This window comes from Caloenas nicobarica, chromosome 18 (assembly GCF_036013445.1).
Source record: "Caloenas nicobarica isolate bCalNic1 chromosome 18, bCalNic1.hap1, whole genome shotgun sequence".
NCBI classification, from domain to species: Eukaryota; Metazoa; Chordata; class Aves; order Columbiformes; family Columbidae; genus Caloenas; species Caloenas nicobarica.
Genome location: NC_088262.1, coordinates 5,809,556 through 5,830,420, shown reverse-complemented (window position 1 = coordinate 5,830,420; position 20,865 = coordinate 5,809,556). Strand labels below are relative to the sequence as shown.

The following is a 20,865-nucleotide window of genomic DNA, read 5'->3' as shown; positions in this document are numbered from 1 at the left end:
TCTGCCACGGCTCTCTGGTCCCAGTCCTGTCCCCGTGACGGTGGCAGGGTGCCGAGAACACGCACGAGCTCTGACTCGCTCCTCCTGCTGGCAAAGAAAAGAGGAGAATCCATCTGGGCTCGTTCCATCCTGAAAAACTTGCCATGTTTTGCAAATTGCACTTTTTTATTTTTTCTCCCCCGACTGTAACGGGTTGGCTTTTCCCGAAGCTGGCATGGCTTTTCGTCGCAACAAGAAAAAAACCCCAGCAAAATAAATGTTGCAGGAAAGTTGAATGCGAGAGGTTCAAAGCCAAACGACGCCGGCTGCTGCGCGGGAAGCTCTGCAGAAAGATGCTCAGGTTTTTCCCACAGCCCCGATCAAGACAACCCCAGACCTGCCCGTCAACGGAAACAAAAGATTTACTGTATCAGAAATATTATAGCAGTTATCCTCGGAAATGCAGCAACATGATCAATTGCACCGTGAGCATTAATAGTGATGTCAAGTACCTACTTCATAACATCAAAACAAAAAGGGTTTTAAGATACAGTGTTACTCTATAAGGGGAAAAAATACATTTTCCAAATTAAGAAATCAGATCCAAATACCTAAAACATTTCAGAAAATGCTGTAAACATTGAATAGGAGCAACATTTCAAAAGCAATTATAATCCCCAACTGAAGTTCTCCAGTATAGAAGCAAAGAAAAAGATACATATATTTTTTTTTTAATTGTATTTCCTGAATAGGATGTTTAGTTTGTGGGGATGTGACATAATTTTGCATTTTCCCACCATTCAGAAAGTATAATTCCCCAAGTTATCACAGGAACACTTGCCCACTAAAAAAAAAGAGTCTAAGCTTCCAAACCTGATGCATTTTGCAGTATGATCAACTTGCTAGTGCCCAGAGTATTTAATTCAAGCAAAAAAAATTTCAAAGAGAATGGTTCAGTTTATCTTAGTATAGAATTTTTTTCCTGTGAGCACAGAAAAATACAAATAACAGTTTATGTTGGCTTTGATAGACTTACAGTACTGTTAGATTACACCCAGACCATTCTGAAGACACACTTCTTTTAGGCTTTGCTATCAAGCAATTTAAAATGCATTGGAAATTGATTCCAGAAGAAAGGAAAATATTGTTCTTCCACTTTAGCTATTCTTGCTAACATTTGGGTGCAAATGGGGGTGGGGGAGAGGAAAGAGAGGCTTGTAGCAACATATTTATTTTGCAGGAGAAAAGGGCGGTGTGGATATTTTTTTTTTAACTGTTTCCACATGAGAGGGTCTGTGTTATCAGTGGCGGTGACAAATATTGCACGTCGAGCTGTGATGGTTTCTAGTGATATAAAAGGTGCGTATGAAGTAGATCGTGGACTTCTGGAGGGATCAGTGCTTTTTCTGTGGGAAATAACAGATTTTACCCCAGCACTGAAATGCTGCTCCCATCAGACTGGGTGTGAAGGGCTGATCCAGAGCTCGAGTCTCCGAAAAATCCCCGGGGCAGCTCCAGCCTCGCTCGCTCTTGCAGGAGAATAAACTGTCTTTACATAACTATATTTATCCAAGGGGTTTCACTACTTTAGGGCTCTGTTTCAAATATTAATACAGCACTTCCAAGGGAAGTCCCTGGGGGGTGCGATGTGGTTCTCCCTCTTGGGAAACGCAGAGGTGCCCGCGCCGCACGCGGCTGCTGGGGTTCTCCTCCCGGCTGGCTCAGGACAGGTTAAAAGTGGCGGTGCTGAGGACAGAAGGAAAAATAAAGGAAGTTTATTGATAGGAAGTTTCATAGCTCACTTTAGTATCCTATATATTGCTTTTCAGAAGCATTTTTAAATCACCTGAAATACAGTTGCACAGTATTTCCAGCAGTCACAGCCTGACCTGGGATATCGGTATTTTGCAGTTTTTAATAAGAATGAAAAATCCCCATAGTGAGGGTTACGCTGTCTAGTGATGTTGTTCTGTCCATGTTTTCTGGTTTTTGTTTTGTTGTGGTGGGGTGCTTTTTTTCATTTTTTTTTTTTTAATACTATGGTGCTGTTTTAAAAATGTCACACTTGAGCCAGTGAGCATGGTCGTAGCTTCCCCTTCAGTAGATCATTATTTATCTGGGAGGGGGGAAAAAAAAAAAAAAAGTGAAAATATTTTCCTAAATAACCCTGCGTGACACCCGAGCTCCGGGCAGGTATCGCTTTGCTGAGCTCGGCTTTGGCACCGGCACAAAAGCCCCGCTGGACCTGCCAGACCTCCTGGGTTCACGGGGTGGCCAGGACGAGCAAGCCGTGGAAATATCTTGGGGATGAGCCGGGATTCCCTCCCAGATCCCAAATAGCACAAGCGGTCTTGCTATTTAAAATGGCTTTGGAGTCGCAGAGCACAACACAAGGTTGTCAATTACAGAGAAATTAAGAGCCCTGTGAAGAAGAGTTTGTGCTTAAAACACAACCGGAGTTTGACCAGATGATGTTTCTTACCACAAATAGGCACCGCCGAAACTCAGCACAGCTTCAGTCTCAAACCGATGGTGATGCAGAGCTGTGAAATACCCATTTTTGAAACCTGCTGGTCCAAATAAATAGCGAGTGAGCCAGGCTTTGCCTGAACGCTCTGGTTTCTTAAACAGGCAGAGCACTAAAGCCCTGGCTGTGAAGAAACATTATCTGAGATGTACGCTGTGCCCACAGCATTCAATTTTAAAAAAAAAAAAAAAAAGTATTATTCCTTCAATGAGGAATTCTTACTTAAATGAAGAAGAAGAATTTCTGCCCTTTTTCTTCCAACTTTTAAAAGATTTTGGGGTTTGGTTGTGTTGGTTTTGTTTGTTTGTTTGTTTTTAAGCCTTTAAATATTTACAACAAATTGCTCAGGAAGAAATTATACGTTATTCACTTCCATTGTTGTGCCGATGAAATATCGAAATCAAATTTCGAGGAAACCAACTGGTGGTAGACACTTCGAGGCGAGGAAAAATAAAACCACAAAAAAAAAAAAACAACCAAAAAACCACCAAAACCCACAACAAAACACATCAGCCGCGCTAGCACTTGAGATTTATTCGGGCAATTATAGTTAACAGGAAATGCAAGTCTCCTAAAAGAAATAACATTTTCTTCTGGAGCTGCTGAGGAACGCTGCACGGATTATAAACGATAACGGGACAGGGTGCGTGCTCAGGCGGGTGTTTGGCCAGGGGGTTGGTTTTTGGGGTGCCCTGTTCCCTGGGCTGTCTCGGGTCTGCACTCACGGCTCAGCAGCGCGTTTGGCGTTCAGAACCACACGGGAACAGCCGCGTTTGCTGCTGTTTCGAGTCACCGAGTTTTTGCATCCAAGCTCCAAATCGGCCCAAGTTGACTTGAAACGCTGCCAGCCTGGCCTAAGATTTGCAAGTCTAAGTCTAACCAGGAAATCTCCTCTTGATGAAAGTCTGGGGACGAGGAAAGGGCAAATCTGCGTTTTATGCGCTCTTCAATAATTTTATCTGCAGTGAGTTTAGCATTCAAAGGACAAATTTAAAAAAAATTAAAAAGAAAAGGTTTGCAAACACAGCTCCGTTTTATGTGAACTCTGTCTAAACTTTCCTATTCTGTATTACAACATCTGAGAATGCGCAAACCCTATTTACCAAACCTTTTCCACGCTGGTTAACGCCCTCCTGCACGTCCCATCTCGGAGCAAACCACCCTGAGGGCACTGGAGCTGAGTCTGACTGAGCTGTGCTCATCTGGGGACGATTCCCTGCTGCCACGTGGCTGCTTTGGGGGGCCAAGTCCCCCGTGGTGGGGGGCATCACCCCACCCTGTGCGGGGATGGGGATCCGAAAACATGCCGCCGCTTGGCTGGCGCAGAGGTGTGAATTAGGGTAAGCTTTGATTTGCAAAGAGCTGGTTTGGCCAGGCTGAGAAACGAAGGTCACAACGAAAGGGGATCGGGGTTATTTATCTGCGGGCGCTCGCCGCGGAGAGCAGCAACGTTTGAGCGGGGAGCCGTCCCGGCCGCAGCCCCCGCGCAGCCAGCCCGGGGCACGTCGCTTACCCGCAGGTTTGCTCCCATCCTCGTTTGCAAAACAGCCCGTTTTGGGCCAGACTGAAGGGTAAACGTGTGAGGCTGAACCTGCCCGACCTGGCGGCAGCATTTGTGGCATGGGTTGGGGGGAAAATCCATCGCAAATCAGGTCCCTGGAGCTGAAGCGTCTTTTATGTACGTGCGAATGCTGAACTAGCACAAGTCAAAGTTTCTTTTTAAAGCCCGCTGCTGGTTTGTGCAGCTTAATGACTTCCTCAGATTTTTGTAGTTATTTCCATTCTCTAAAGGCTCCTGGCTGTTTAATCTGAAAACATGCTCAGAAAATACCGTTAAAAACTTAAATGTTGATGAAAGACTCCTTGCTTAAGAGGATGGGGGTTTCAGAACTACTCGGTCCTGAGTCAGCAAAAGCACTTGATTATCTTCAGTTTAATTTTGCAAAGTAGTTAAGCACACGCCTAAAGCTACGTATGTCCTTAAGTCCACCTCTGCTCAGCAAAGCATTTCAACACGTGCTTTGCTTTAACCAGAGACAAGGGACTTTTAGCATATGCTTAAACATTCCCCAAACCTGGAACTGGAGCAGCGCTGGTAGATGATTACCCTCCTGCCTTTCTAGAACTGCCGGATCTGCCGCACCACTGAAAATATTTTTAAAAATCCTTAAAATATCCTATTGCTGGTAAAAGCAAGGGCAGCTCCTCCCTGGTGGCACAGCCTGTCCCACACCGTCCTCTCCAGCGTGGGGCTGCAGGGGCCGTTTCCAGGGAGGGGAGGGGACGCTTTTCAAGTGAGTGAAGCTTTGTGGTTGCCCTGGCTGTTGTCTTGCTCTATATTTAGATGTTACAGAATCACAGAATCACAGAATGTTAGGGATTGGAAGGGACCTCAAAAGATCATCTAGTCCAATCCCCCTGCCAGAGCAGGAAAACTTAGGTGAGGTTACACAGGAAGGCGTCCAGGCGGGTTTTGAATGTCTCCAGAGAAGGAGAATCCACAACCCCCCTGGGCAGCCTGTTCCAGTGTTCTGTCACCCTCACTGAGAAGAAGTTTCTTCTCACATTTAAGTGGAACCTCTTGTGTTCCAGCTTGAACCCATTACCCCTTGTCTTACTGTTGGTTGTCACCGAGAAGAGCCTAGCTCCATCCTCGTGACACCCACCCTTTATATATTTATAAACATTAATGAGGTCACCCCTCAGTCTCCTCTTCTCCAAGCTAAAGAGACCCAGCTCCCTCAGCCTTTCCTCATAAGGGAGATGCTCCACTCCCTTAATCATCTTTGTGGCCCTGCGCTGGACTCTCTCCAGAAGTTCCCTGTCCTTCTTGAACTGAGGGGCCCAGAACTGGACACAATATTCCAGATGAGGTCTCACCAGGGCAGAGTAGAGGGGAAGGAGAACCTCTCTGGACCTACTAACCACCCCCCTTCTAATACACCCCAGGATGCCATTGGCCTTCTTGGCCACAAGGGCACAGTGCTGGCTCATGGTCATCCTGCTGTCCACCAGGACCCCCAGGTCTCTTTCCCCTACACTGCTCTCTAATAGGTCATTCCCCAACCTATACTGGAACCTGGGGTTGTTCCTGCCCAGATGCAAGACTCTACATTTCCCCTTGTTATATTTCATTAAATTTTTCCCCGCCCAACTCTCTAGTCTGTCCAGATCTCGCTGGATGGCAGCACAGCCCTCTGGCGTGTCAGCCACTCCTCCCAGCTTGGTGTCATCAGCAAACTTGCTGATGGTACACTCAATTCCCTCATCCAAGTCATTGATGAATATATTGAACAGTATTGGTCCCAGAACTGACCCTTGAGGCACTCCACTAGATACAGGCCTCCAACCAGACTCCGCCCCATTGATCACAACTCTCTGGCTTCTCTCCTTCAGCCAGTTTGCAGTCCACCTCACTACCCGATCATCCAGTCCACACTTCCTCAGTTTTGCCGTGAGGATGCTGTGGGAGACGGTGTCAAATGCTTTGCTGAAGTCAAGGTAGACCACATCCACTGCTCTGCCATCGTCAATCCACCTTGTTACGTCTTCATAAAAGGCTATGAGGTTGGTCAAACACGACTTCCCCTTGGTGAAGCCATGCTGACTGTCCCTGATGACCCTCTTATCCTTGATATGTCTTAAGATGGCACCAAGGATAAGGTGTTCCATCACTTTCCCAGGGATGGAGGTGAGGCTGACCGGTCTATAGTTGCCCGGGTCCTCCTTCTTGCCCTTTTTGAAGACCGGAGTGACATTTGCTTTCCTCCAGTCCTCAGGCACCTCTCCCGTTTCCCAAGACTTGGCAAAGATGATGGAGAGCGGTCCAGCAATGACTTCAGCCAGCTCCCTCAGCACCCGCGGGTGCATCCCATCTGGACCCATGGATTTATGGATGTCCAGATTGCTTAATTGCTCCCTAACCCAGTCCTCATCAACTGAGGCAGACTCCTCCATTGCCCTGCCTTCCTCTGGGGCCTCAGGGGTACGGGGCTCCTCAGGACAGCCTCCGGCAGAGTAGACAGAGACAAAGAAGGCATTCAGTAATTCTGCCTTCTCTGTATCTTCTGTCACCAGGGCACCCACCCCGTTCATCAGTGGGCCTACATTGCCTCTAGTGTTAGTTTTATCTGCCATGTATTTGAAGAACCTCTTCCTGTTGTCCTTGACCCCTCTCGCCAGGTTTAACTCTAAGGAGGCCTTAGCTTTCCTAGTTGCCTCCCTACATCCTCTGACAACAGCCTTATATTCTTCCCAAGTGGCCAGCCCCTCCTTCCATGATTTGTAAACCCTCCTCTTCCACTTGAGTTTGCCCAGCAGTTCCCTGTTTAACCACGCAGGTCTCCTGGCTCCCTTCCTTGACTTCCTGCGCGTCGGGATGCACTGATCTTGAGCTTGGTAGAAGCAGTCCCTGAATGTTAACCAACTATCTTGGGCGCCTTTACCTTCAAGCAGCCTTGCCCACGGGATTTCCTCCAGCAACTGTTTGAAAAGGCCAAAGTCGGCCCTGCTGAAGTCCAGGGTTGCAATGCAGAGTGCAGGTCCCTGCCTGCAGCCTGTGGGTGTTGCTGAAATACAGATAATAAATGGCTCATGTGATTTGAGCAGAGGCCACTTCGCTGAGAACGTCTGAGCCCTATTCCCTTTGCTGGATGTGTCTGTTGTGGTGGGAATTTCTAGAACAAGCTTTTCTGTTTTCGGGCTTCAAGCATGTTGGTGTGTTTAAGTCTAGACCTCGCTTAGGGAAAGCTCAGACTGGAGGTGTTCTGGGTAGAGTTTGGCAGCGTGTCAGAATAGTCAGCAGAGATGGTTTGAAGCTGAGTCCAGCAAAACCAGGCAGGTTGGGATCAGTGGGGCTTCCCCTGAAGTCACCTCTTCAGTTCTTGGGCATCTCCTGTGCTGAGTTTCTCGGAAACCTGTGAGACTGGCAGCACTCGGACTCTCAAATCAAATTATCCTGGAAAGCAGAAAGGCTCCAAGCCCTGGCTGAGCCAGAAATCGGGATTTTCTGGGATTCAGCAACAGCCTTGAATCACAGCTTCCATAATCCAAATTTGGAAAAAGTGCCGTTCGGATGTTTGATCCAGAGTTGCACCATGATGCAGCCGTTCAATATCTGCCCTAGACACAGTAACGGTGGCCGGAAAGGGTGAAACCACCCTGTGCGTTGTCATCGAGTGCATCAGGCACCATCACCTATGCGAGCAGGCACTCATCCGCTGTGGGCAAATACAGACTTTCCTTCTGCATTTAAAACGAAAAGAAATCTCTCTAAGAGGACTGCACCCAACACAAACGGCGCCCAGCACCCTCCGTGTCGCAGCGTCGAGGTCACACAGGGTACGGATGAGCATCCTGGGTACCAGCTCCTGTCCTGCGCCTGGAAACCAAAGGGCTGATGAAACACAACTCTTGTGGTCGTGCTTTGGGTTCTTTCACTGGCGTTTTGGGTAAAAGCTACATTTTCCAGTGTAAGGAGTCTCCTCATTCCCTCCAATAAAAGCAGCTGCTGATCACACAGTTCTAGCACCAGGCAAAGGGCTGGGGCCTGGGAAAGAAGAGTAAATGGATACAAATCAGTGCAAGTTTTCAGATGGGGATGCTCCAAGTAAGATCAGATCTATTCCCAGCTGTCTGGCGGGAGCTCACCCCTAGGATGGACAAAGCAATAGTCTAGATCCAAAGAGCTCCCAAGTTTTTTGGACTCTGAAATCTGCTCTGGTTGTTGGTAGATGTAGCTCCCGCCTCGCCCGTCCAGTCGCCTCTTATTTGTCTTGGCTGCACAGCTCTATCAGTACAGACTCCCTGCCGCTTTTCGCCAAGGCATGGGGGGCAATTAACAAATCACTTCTTTTTTTCAGAATATATTCCTTCTCTGCAAAGCTCTAGGCTATTCCTATATTTTTGAAAAGTCTTTAAAGGAAAAAAAGAAAAAAGTTGTTTGTGGTGCTAACAGTATGGAATGAGCTAAAGCTTTATGCAATTTTTAGCGCTCTTGGAACAGAGGGAATCAGAGGAACTGAAAATATATGCTTAATCGCCCCCAGGAAAGACTGCCATAATATTTTGGGTTGCATAAGCAAACTAAATTGGAAATCTGGAATCTATTCAAGACCTTTTGATCAGGGAGCTTTGCAAGTGCAGAAAAGTAAAAACACAGACAGATGGGGATTAGAGTTGAGCATCAGGAGAATAATTTCCTCTTTTAATTTCAGTTCCGCCAACATATAAAAAGCATTAACAATCCAGTTACGTAACGTGCGTCAGAGCCCGGCTATACGGAGCAGTAATGCTCGGTGTAATTAAGCCATTACACAGCCTGTGTTTGCTGCATGGGGGCAGGAGTCACTTTGCGCAGGCAAATGAACCCACCCTCCCCTTCAAAAATCTGGGCAAATGTCCTGGCCAAAATTAGAACCTGTTATCGAGGCTAATAGGAGCTGCAGGGGGTTCAGGGAAAATTGAAGCCTGCTCCGAGATACTGCTGGGTTCACAAAATCCAATTGACAATCACTTGCAAACCCCAATCGACCCTGTTTTTCTCTATCTTTGTTACTAAATCAGCTTCAGTGAGAGAAGGGAGATTAGGCTGAGGAGCAAGCGGAGATGTTTTTTGCTGATTGTTTGACATTGGGAATAATAGTCCATAATGTACATTGTGTTATTCTAAGAGGAGGATCTCTGAGAGAAGGCACTGAAACGTTTTGAGGCTGGCAAGAGCCCCACAGATTTGAGGCTGCAGAGGCTGGCAGAACAGATTAATTTCTGTTCTCACCTGCTTTCCTCTGCTCGGAGGATATTTTTGCATACGACGGCTGATGCAGAGTGATACAAAAAAGTACTAAGAGGACAGTCTAAAAAGGGCCACTTACGTTTCAGGATCAACTAACACGGCTTCTGAACAGGTTTTGAAGAGTCTCTGATACCCCAGAATATCCATATTAAGGATGATTTGCTTACTGGGATCAGCCCCCTTGGCTGCTGATGTTTGCAGCCTTTAGAAAGAAGCCACTTCTTCCAATGGGCTGATTCTTTTTAAAGTGTTTGGTTGGTTGGTTTTGTTTGTGTTGTGTTGGGGTTTTGTTTGGTTGGGTTTTGTGTGTGGTGTTTGGTCGGATTTTTTTTCTTTTTTTCCTCCCCCAAGCAGATTCAACTGCAGTTACTTTTGCTTGCGTTTCACTCTTATTACGTGAATTTAGGTGGGAGTAGGACTGAGATTTCACAGACCGGTTCTGCTTTTCTTCGTTTCAATTAATATCGCATATGGGAAGACATCTGGATTTTTGGCACTGCTCCGTGATACTCCACACAGGCAGGAGCTCGGGGAAGGCTCTGCAGCAGGAGCAGAGCTGCCCTGGGCGTCCTCCTCCCGCCCTGAGAAATCCCAAATTGGGCAGGACAAACCCTTGGAGCTCTCCCATCGCCGTCCTCGCCCCGGTCCTTCGCGGGAGGGATGTGGCGAGGAAATCCCGACCTCCTGGCAAACCTGAAGCCGGGAACCTTTGCGCATTAGAGCTGCTCTGAGGCTGCCGGTTCGGGCGCTGTGCTCAGGTCGGGATTTGGGAACACGCAGTCGCTTTTTACACCAAACGGCTGAGCAGGCGCGGAGCTCGGCTGTTCATCAGACCTGGGGACTCTGGTTATTTTTGGACCACGAGAAGACCACAACAAGAAGCTAGTCATGTGTGAGCGGTCCTCTCCAGGCTGATTTGCAACAGTAAATAAACAAAAATAAGACAGAAGCATTAAAAAACCTAGTTTTTACACACGACCGGCATGTCATTTCCATTCAAATGGGTTATACCGTAGGTGCACATGAGATCATCGGCTGCTATTTAAGGAGGAAACCTCTACTTACATAAATGTCTGATTATGCAACTGTCATGGAAACCAGAGATGACAAAGATGTATTAGATTAGTTTGTCTATTCCCTCAGAGTGCCGGATTGTTCCTTGTGGTTTATTTTTTTGCTGAAGATTTGAAAAACCGATCAGTGGCTGCTGGACGCCTGGCTTGAGAAGAAATGATTTATAGTACGAGCTGAGCTGTCACTTTTCGAAAGGTGATTTGTTTTGGAAACTCAAGAATAGAAGCACTTAAAGTCACTGGTTGTATCCAACCATCTTCACAACAGCGCTTACTTCAGCTCTGTGCCTGTATTTTCAGAGTACCATTGCTTTCATTACTTAAAATACATGCCAGAGTCTTAAAGGAGATTTTTCTAGTCTTCTGTCTGACCCTTCTTTAATTTTCATCCCCTAACTCTGTTGTCTTTCCAAATAATACTCCATTTTCTCTGGTTTTGCACCCTGCCAGCACGTCCCTCATTCGCTGCTGTTGCCTAGCCAAGCTATACAAATTTAGCTCTTCTTAATCTTTCCTCCTAGGTCAGTCTTTCTAGCTGCGCTCATTTTTGCTGCTGCACAGGGAAATTGGTGGAGATTAGTATTTTAATCTTCTTTCCCTGTTTAAAGAAACCCCAGGAACTGTAGACATTGAATGGTTTTCCTGTGACTTGAAATTAAAACATTTAAAAATAGCTATATTTATATATATATTTCTTTCACCTCTAGTTCTTCTCTGTCATTTTTTTTATCTGCTCTTCTGCCTTGTTAGAAAATGGCTTTAAAAAAAAAAATTAAACTTCATTTTGGTTTCTTATCATGAACAGGGTAAAATTGTTATGTCATGACCTACAGTTTAGTCTCACTCATGCTAATTCTGCAGAATTAACCTGAACTGTCTTTAAACTAACCCCTCTGGGTGGTTCAGTTCCACCAGACTTGGGATTTGGGAGGATATGTGGTGGGATGAAGACTAAAAGACTAACGCTGCCAGTAGTATTTACCCTCAACTGTGTACACCGGTTCCTCTTCTCTTGTATTTTCTGCTGGCTCACGGCGTGTTTGGTTGCTGCTGTTTCCCCTGAAGTTGGTCTCCTTGTTCTCTCTTAATCCCAGTGGTCGCTGAACTCTTTTGCTCCCTCCGTGTCCAATCCAGATACTGATGGGTAATCGCAATATGCACCTTTTGATTCTTAAGACCTGTTTAGGATAATGTTTAGACAGTTTTAAATAGTAAATACTTTTTATCTGTAGCTGGGCTATGCCCAGAGTCATAAGGCAAATTAAATTTAGGCTCCATCAGATCCCAGGAAGGAACCAGAGCTGGGGCTTCTCCTCGGACAGGAGGTCCCAGACCCAACACGTCCCTGTTCGTTACCTGTCAGTGCCAACGGGAAACCTGCCACCGCTGCTGCAGAATACGGGGAAAAGCCGATATCTGATGAGCAGAACCTCAAAACACAAAAGGGCTTCGCACTGAATCATTGCATCAGGCTTACGAGCTAATTCTGGTCTCGCTGAAGTAATTTGAAAAACTCTTTTAGCGCGGGCACGGTTCCCGCTGACAGTCCTCCAGCACCTCGCCTATCTCCCCGTGCAGCGCCGGGGCTATTTTAGCCCAGGCTGTCAGTTGAGCTGAATTGTTCCCTTATGTGGTGACTTTGCAACGTGGAAAACTGTTCAGGAGGGACCACTCTCTAGATGAGAGAAGAGTTATTGAGTCTCCAGGGCCAATTCAGTCATCGATTATTTTTTTTATTATTATTTTTTATTTTATTTTATTTTTTCCTGAGGCAGCTGAGACAGGGAGCAATTACAGTGCTGATTTTTCTGCTATATGGATCTCAAATGACCATGCAGTGGAGGGACATGTGCTTATTTCACATAAAACCCCAATGCAAGGCAACATTTTCCAGCCACTACTGAACCGAGACAGATTTGACCCTAGAGATGAAAATTCAGATTGTAAAGTCTCGCCCTTCCATCAGCAAGAAGACAATGAAATGTAGTGCTTATGGGATGATTTATAAGACCAAAGTGCTCCAACTGCTCGTCTTAAATCACAGTAACTGGACTACATATAGGCAAGCGGACTTTCTGGAGCAGGTCAGATGAGTCCCAACCTTCTCTTCAAGTATTTAAAAGAAGGCCTTAAAAGCAAGAACCTGTTTCATTGCACTTCTTAAAAGAACAAGATACGCCAGGGAGAACTCGCCTGGTCCCCTCCCGTCACCCCACAGCAGATGCCCACGTTGCTGCTGTCCCCTCTTCCACCAATGGACACATTTCTGCAGGAATGACCCCTGAATTTCATCTGTAAGCGCCTTTGCAGTCCTTCTAAATAATTTCAGCATGAGCTATCCTTAGGAAGCTAAAAATCAAAGGCACGAGGACCAGCATATATAATAAGACGGGAAAGGCTTTCAGCGAAACGAGAAGCACATTGAAGGATTTGGGAGTTTCTCCCTGTACGGATTGCGAAAGGGGTCACGGGTTCACAGTGCTGCGTGTTCAGCATAGGCAGTAATTACATCTCCTCTTTCTAAATTATGTTATCAAGAAACATCTATATTGTTTGCATGGGTCTAGATTACGCTCTGAGAATAGAATGTTCTCTGCATAAAGAGCACGGCTGGAGTAAATCAATGAGGATGCACTCAGAAACATCAATTAAAGGTAATACAAGCCTTTAGCACAGTATCAGGAAACTAGCAGAGTCTGAAGTTCCTATTTTTCCAACCCTGCCTTCCTCCCTAGGAAAGCGACAAAGCAGAACTCCTCAGAAATTCATAAGGTTTAAAAATAAAATACTTGTCTCCTCTCATCCTCTTCTTTACTCGGGTTTTCACTTGGTGCCGTTTCCCAGCGTAGTAGATGAACATAATGTTTTGCTTCGAGAGATGTCAGACTTTGCTGGGTACAGGGGTTGCCCTTCTGCAAGGGCTGAGTACCTTGGTTTGGGGGTATCTGCTTTGGGACACCTGCGGTCTGAATTCCTGCGATGCTGAGAGCCGGGCGCTGTTGTCAGCAGGAGTTGAGGTTTCCCAGCCCTGCTGAAAATCGAGTCCCAGGCTCCTCCAGACCAGCACCTAGAAACTCCAGATTTTTCAAAGTTAAGCGTTACCTCTGAATATAAAATAACAGCAAATCTACTATAGAAGTGGGAACAAAATCCGGGCCTTTTGCCCTCCTCGTAGGTAATAACCTGGTGCTCGTTTGCAGCAGGGTGAGCGATCTGGCCACCTTTGGACACAATCAGTAAGGGAGGTGTACGTAAATGCTGTCAGTGCGTTCTCTGCTAGTCCCAGTGATTTCCTGTTATTGAGGGAAAATGGGAAATCAATGTGAATCTTCCTTTAGCCTATTAATTCTGTGCCCCCTTTGCAGACGTTAATTCAAATGCAAAACCTGAGCTGGGGTTTGAGCCTCTGCCTGTGCTCAAAGCAGTTCAAGCACAGGGTTCCTGTTCAGGCCCATTTGTTACCTACGTGACACTCATCCATCATCGTGATCGTAATGCTGAGAGGTGGAAAATTTTCCCCTAGCTACTCGGAAGGAAAAGCACCTTACATAGAATTTATAAGCTGCTTCAGCTGAGCTAATTATTCAGGAAAAGGTATTTTTCATTGCAAGAAGCACAGGCGAGCAGATTCCATTCGTAACTCAAATACCAAACAGCTTTAGCACCTTTGGTTTTAATGGCTTATTTTATTAATATTAAGGTGGGTTTCTTAGCCTGTTTGGTTTTTATTTCTTGAGGGTTTTTGTTTCTTTTTTTTAATGCTTTTTCCCTTTGGGCAGAAGGCTGCTCCCTTTTCGTCACAGCCTCGATAATGAATTGCAGTGTACAAAGCTGGTCATACAATACGCAGCGGCGGCAGCGCAGAGCGAGAATCTTTGGGAAGAGTTTCCATAGAAACATTGACGTCCTCCTGGCGAGCAGGACAGCGAGTTCCTTCAATGGGAGGTATGGGGTTTTAAAGGAGCAGCGAGGTGGCAGGAAGCCAATCCAGCAGAGCAATGACTCTGCATCTCCCAGCAGAATAGGGGGGGCTGAGCTGGTGGGAGAGGGGGAAAAAAAAAAACCAAAGCCAAAAAACCCAATTACCCTCGCATTATCAAAATGTCGGGTTTGATGGCTGCTGCTTGAACGGTGCTGTAGACAGCCTGGTAAATAATTAAACTGCTGACTGCAGAGTGCATGAGAGCCGGCAGCCAAAATCATAAATACTCAAGGCTGTGAAGTAGCAGCTTCTAAAAAATCTTGTCGGATTTTTGTCACAGACTCCATCCCCAGAAGCCTTAAATTCAGCACAAATCGGCATGACGCAGGCATAAACCTCCCGGGGGTGAGCGAGGTTGCACCCCGGCGATGCGCACCCTCCCCTTCGCTGCTTCTCTTGGAATGAGACAAGTGTTTTGCTAATGTTCCAGCTCTGTGTTTTAAATAGCCTCGCGTCTACCCAGCTAAATAGTGGCAGAGCAGTCCTGTCTGGAAGAGGCTGTTTCTAGAAGGAAAACAGTCAGAGGAAATGTTTTTGCCAGAAATGTTGGAAATCGTACAAAACAAAAAGGGAGCGTGCAAAAAAATTCGCCGCCGAGCGCTCCCCAGTGTTTTTGTTAAAGCTCACGAAACGCTTTGTTTTGGAGCAACCCCCAGATAAGATTAACGAAGGTGACACACGTCCCTTCTCGGAAGGCGGGTGACCCTCCCCGAGGCCCCGTCCCAGCCTGGGGACACCGGCTGGAACGTCCCCACTGGCTGCGGGGGCTTTGGCTCTGGGCGCGGGAGCCAACGTCCCCAAGCCAGCGGCCATCTGACCCAACCTGGTCGCTCTCAGCCTTCACGGCTGCCTGCAGCTCTTTGACTCCGAGCTGGATATCTCCATCACGGTTCAGGCAACTCTCTGGTGCTGCAGTCTGATACATCTCAATTAGGGTCTTACGCGTGCCACCCTCCCAAATACTTGAGCATCTTCCCGTGGCGAGATGCGCGGTGAGGAGCGCCTAGTACGGCTCTTCCTCTGTTCCTCTCCAGCGCTGATATTGCAGGGGTGACTTGTTATTTACCCAGCAAATCCCCCTGGTATGTGGTTTACTTTGCGAAGGAAGCTGGCGGGGGGGTGTGCTCCACCAGGACAATGTGAGATCCAAGGCAGCTTTGCTACCTGCAGGAGCGAGCGCCGTGGTCTTGAACCAGCCCCGTCTCGTCTGCAAGGCAGCTTGTGTTACTCAAAAAGTATCTTGCAGTTTTGCATACTTCTGGGGTTTTTTCGTGTGCACAGCCTAAAATCTCTCCAGACTGATTGTCAGAAAATACAAAGCATCCGCAACTCCATCACAGGTACTCTGCACCTTTCGTGGTCTGCTCCAAATAGTCTTCAATTAGGCACCAAAGGCAAACGACTCTTGTGTGGATGCTGACCTTAATCACTTGTCCTTTGCAATGCTCAGAAAATGTGGCTATTTATGTAATACAATACGGAAAAGCCTATGCTGATAGTTATTTCAAATCGACGTGATTATGATGCTACTTGAAGTTCTGGTTTATAATTTTATAGCAAAGACATCCACTTATTCAGTGGGCTCCCCGTAGGACATTCGATATGGGATTCGGAATTGATCTATCTGTAGAATGTTTGCGTGGAGATTATTTCGGTTAAACCCGTTCTGCAAGATTTGCTGTAGACACAGAAAGCCAGAAAAATCAGCAAGTCAGGGGTTCTCAAAGGAGTGTCTTGAGTTTTAGGGACTCATTCAGCTTGTTTCAAAGGACGATGGCAGGAATTACCTTCAAGGGAAAAGGAAGAGAGGGTAAAAAAGATCTCCATCTTCCTGACCACCACCTAGTTCTTTCCATCCATTAGTATCAAAGTGTTTTGCTGCAGAATAGAAAATACTTTGTCCTGTTTTGTAGACGCAGAAGCCTTAGAAATAAGGACCAGCTTAGAGTAAGAGACACTTTAGTTGAGCACTTCATTCTTACTTACAACTTAGGTGAATGTGTAGGTTCATTATTCCTTCTCGGTTAATATCACTTTAGAAGGTGTTCAGCTAGCAGGGCGATGAACTCGATTTAAATCCCCGGGCAGGCTGGGTTTGCGTGCAGCAGGAAGGGCAGAGGACGGACCTGCCCCACACCCACCGCGATAAGGCAGGTGGGGCTGAGGACAACACCTGGCCCCGCGCCCCGACACCTGATGTACGCACACAAAAAGAGCGCGCTTCGTTATACCGATTTGGGAAGAAACACGGTTAAAACGGGGGAACGCACTGGCTTGACGGTAGTTGCAGCCTCCAAGCGCTTTGACGCGGTATTTCTGCAAGAGCGAGCAATAAGTGAAATGATCTACCTGACCAATATTAAACTGGCGCACTATAATGGTCCTGAATTTCTTCTAAATCAGATCTTACGACAGCATCTCCTATGCCAAAGGTGCTTTGTCTTCCAGTTTATCTGCAGAACCGCGATGCTGGCTGTGCACTATTTATTGGTGCTTTTAACCGCGGCAAAGGCTCCGTTCAAGCTGCTTACGAGGCCCTGGCTGAGCAAACCCTCTTTACAGACACTTAATTGAGAAGCTGCACTTAAGTCTTATGAAACCTGGCAGACCCTGATCACCCCATTCGGTGCAGTATGGAACCAGGAGGCAAACTCTTTATCAACTAACAAGTAATTCCCATCAAGGGCAAATTTACCTGCAGGGAGCAGGGGCTGTAAAACCGCCAGCAGAACCAGGCACCGCGCCGAGGGGCCACAGCGATGCCTCGGTGAATCCAAACAGGCTCATGCTTAGCGGAGAGATGCTACAAATGTTTCTGTACACTTCTGCTTAAAACTTGCGTTTAACTTAGGAAGTGAGAAGGGAGCCAATTCCCTTTCCGTGTATCTTGTAGTATAGAGCTGTCACACAGATTATAGATGTTTAGGTGCAGGAGGCTGTGTTTAGATGAAGCATTAGTATCCTGCGCGCTCACTGAATCAGGAAAGTCTTTGCCTACGTGGTCGTTCTCTTTCGGCGGAGTTTCTGGTGAACTGCAGGGACGGGGAAGCGCAGCCAGCAAACCCTGTGCAAACCCTGTGCAAACCCTGTGCAAACCCTGTGCAAACCCACAGCAGCCCTGCTCCTGCCGCTGGACGGGAGCCTGTGCAAACAGCAGGCAAATTGCGTTCTCTGCGATCCCCCGTCTGAGCTTTCCTTCCACTAGATCCTGCTCCTTTCTCGCATCAGCTCCTCTGCTGAATCTGGGACGCGGGAGGTGCTCGATCCTGCCTTCTGGGCTCCCGGCCATCAGATCCGTAACGTTGTTGGGATACAACAGTAATCCCAAGCTGCTTGTGGTAAAGGGTGTGCTATCAGAAAAACCTTTCCAAAGGACTCCTCAGTCTTTGATCAGTTTTTGTATTAGCAGAAAACAAAGTATTTCTTTCAATAATGACCAAAAAAAATTCCCACTTTATCGTTCAAAATGGTGGCAGGTTTCTGTTCCTCAGATGTGATAAAAACCCACCGCAGTGGCCATTTTGAACGCCTGAATTTTCTATGAACAGCTGAAATTTCCAAAGCAAGGAGGCTGCTGTTTCAAACACGGTGCTGCAGATCGAGAGCGTGTAATCCAGAATGACAAAAAGGGAGGATATACTTTGTTAAAGATGGGAATTCGATACCAAAAATTAAGCATGGCCGTAACAATTACAGCCATCTAGTGGGCAAAAGTTTTTTTAAAAATAAACATATTATTATTACTGATATTCAATTTAAACAGTAACATACCTGTAAATGAAAGAGGTCTAGCAAATAACCTGGGGAGGACCTTGCCCCCTCCCCCCTTTTTTTAAACTATTCTTCAGGAATACATAAAATCTTAAATATTTTCCTTCTTACATTGTCCTCTGGAAATATCAGGAAAATTAGGTCTCATCTGGTGCTACTGTTTTAATGAAGGACTTGCCGAGAATTCCTGATGGGTCTGTTATTGCTCACACTTCAGTTGGAGGGACAGGACTGATTTTTTTTTTTTTAACAGAGATTTCCTTTCTCCAAATGGTTCATTAAATTTTAAAGTTAGCTATATGACAACACAAGCTTTGAGTTAAGTAGATGGCAACAAATCAACAGGCTTCCCTGAGTGATTAAGGATCTCTTTCTTCAGATGCTTTCTACGTATTATTTTGGCTTCTGATGGCATCCATCATTTCAGGATCTTCTCAGGCTTCACAAGGTATTTCATGTTCCATAGGATTTCCAGTGACTTTCTGCTGAGAAAGAAAATTGGAAAGTAAGTATTTCATCTAAATCTTTGCATATCAAAAGGAAGAAAAAGTACATCTCTTCATTTATCTTACTTTTATATGGAGCATATGGGCTGAAACGATGAATTTCAGATCTGAATTCCAAATACTCCAAAGCATTTTGATTCAGCCCATAACAAAATCTGTGCTGGGATTTCACAACAATGCTTTTTAATCCACTTCGGAGGAGGAAAAAGATTCTCGGTGAGAGGGTACACACCGTCAGAAGTTTTTGGGTTGCTGTTTTTTGGGTTTTTTTTAACTTAGTCATCTGTATTCAAGATTTCAAAAACGTATTTACAGAACAAACAAACCTTCTCAGAATAATCTCCGCAGGCTTTTGATCGCATGCCTTGGAGTGGAAGAACAAGCTATAGGATTTTTTTTTTTTTAACCCTGTGACAAGAAATAACTGGCTGTGAATTTTGGAAATCCTCTTTGGCATGTGTTCAAGCCAGTATTAATGCAAACCGCCCCATGCCCATCTCCTGACTCATCCCAAACGGCAGTTTCTGACACTCATCCCACCCGTCCCTTGCCGAGGAAGAAAACAAATCAGCTCCTCCCTTCCTTCCTGAGAGCCCGTGTGCTCGGCCTGCTGCTGAGCAGGAGCATCTTCTCTGTGTCCAAGTATTTAATTCGGGGTCTGATCTTGTGCCTGCAGGTCTCCAACGGGAGTTTCTCGCTGCATAATTCATGTCGGCTCCCAGGGCACAGAGCAGCACATGGTGTGTCCCTCTGCCAGCCCCCGTTTCACATTCACAACCTGAGAAACTCTTTGCAGCGAGTCTGTAAAATTCTCTTTGCACCTCTGGTGCAAATCTTTTTGAAGATGACTCCATGTCAAATATAGCGTTATGTTGCTTGTAAATCCTATATATATTTATAGGACTCAATGATCCTAATAGGTCCCTTCCAACTCCAGATATTCTATGATATATGGAATTTATATATTATTTACATAGTGTATAAATATCCAAGTAACCATTATCCAGACGCAGACGATGTTTGCACAGGAAAATGCTGTTTAAATACCACCGTCCTACAGAATCTTGTGTGTCAGGTTAAATCTCGCCCCACACTTGTTTGTGCCAGTTGCAGGAGGGTTTTTCCCTTGTCCTGCAGGTGAGAGGTGAGGAGTGATGGGCAGAGGCTCAGCTGCTCTAACTGTGAATTTCTTGACCTCTGACAGTTTGGTTTTGTTTTCATCACAGCCTTTTCTAAGCATAGGCTGTGCAGTATAACATGCCATATAAAACCTCTGATAAATACGGAGCTGGATTTGTGATGCAGTTACTGGTATTTCATTAACCTTTATCTTGACAAGTGGAAATAACACGCTGTGATTCAGGGTAAATTTTTCACTTGCAGAGAAAAATGGTGCCAGAAGAAAGCGAATGGGCTGGAAATTAATAAATACAAATCTTGATAGCAAAAATCAACTCCCAGCTAGAATTGGCCCCTTGTGCATGTTCTGGACGTGTTGGGCTGTTGCGGTGATGTCTGCAGGATGCGACAGAGGCTTGCACATGGCTCCGGAGCCCATGGGTGACCACGGCCAGCGCTGGGGACAGGGGTGGCCTCCCTCCAGGCTCCCTCTGCTGTTTTTTCCACCCAGATGAAGGCACAGGCCTCAAGGATTGTCCAGCCCACCTTGGGCTGTGGCCGCTCCATGTCACATCGGGTCTACAGCCCCGTGGTCCCTCAGGGCTCAGCTGCAAAGCGCTTCTTGCTCTGCAAAAAGGCAGCTTGCACTCCATCCCAGTGATGTGGGTATGCAACTGCTGACCCACCGAAACCCCAGGGAAAACCATTTCTAGGAGGGCCTGAGCTAAATAGAGCCTTTCTTAGCATGCAGACTTGTTGGTGGCCAGCAGAGTCCCCAGAGGAGACGACAGAGCTGGTGAGTAATAGGGATAACTGATGTTTTCCCAAGTCGAAACCAGCCTGACTCACCACTATTTTGTTTCTTTTATTGTTATTTGTATTGCTCTGATGCCAGGCAGCAGATCTCAGTTATTGAGCCCAGGGTTTTATCACCATATAACAGGAGAAAGTGCCCTCTGATATGCTTCCAAACTAAATCAGTAGGAGGGGAAAAAGCGAAGCCACTTGCTCAGGGCTGAAAACCCCCAATCCTCTGCTCCTAAGCACCTTCACTCACGGTGGCATATTTTCCAGCTGGCCTTGCCTTGCTCTAAGCTTAGGTTTATAAATAGTCA

General features: G+C 46.3%; 2 long non-coding RNA genes across 5 annotated transcripts in view; one reads left to right on the top strand and one right to left on the bottom strand.

Annotated features, from left to right (window-relative positions):
- The window catches only part of LOC135996009 (uncharacterized), a 39,035-nt gene that overhangs the window by 16,146 nt on the left and 2,024 nt on the right, over positions 1 to 20,865 (top strand). Inside the window, exons 5-6 of one of the 4 annotated variants that reach the window (XR_010607227.1) lie at positions 14,152 to 14,317; positions 18,505 to 18,630. The exons of 2 other annotated variants lie outside the window; for them this stretch is intronic. This is a non-coding gene — a long non-coding RNA (uncharacterized LOC135996009). Of the gene's footprint in view, positions 1 to 9,705; positions 10,907 to 14,151; positions 14,318 to 18,504; positions 18,631 to 20,865 lie in introns of those variants that run through there. One more of the 4 variants, XR_010607230.1, reaches the window with a different exon arrangement.
- LOC135996008 (uncharacterized) lies at positions 917 to 11,864 on the bottom strand. Its single transcript, XR_010607226.1, has 4 exons — positions 11,729 to 11,864; positions 11,355 to 11,550; positions 6,952 to 8,054; positions 917 to 1,725 (listed from the first exon to the last, which is right to left on the bottom strand). It is a non-coding gene; the product is annotated as an uncharacterized LOC135996008 (long non-coding RNA).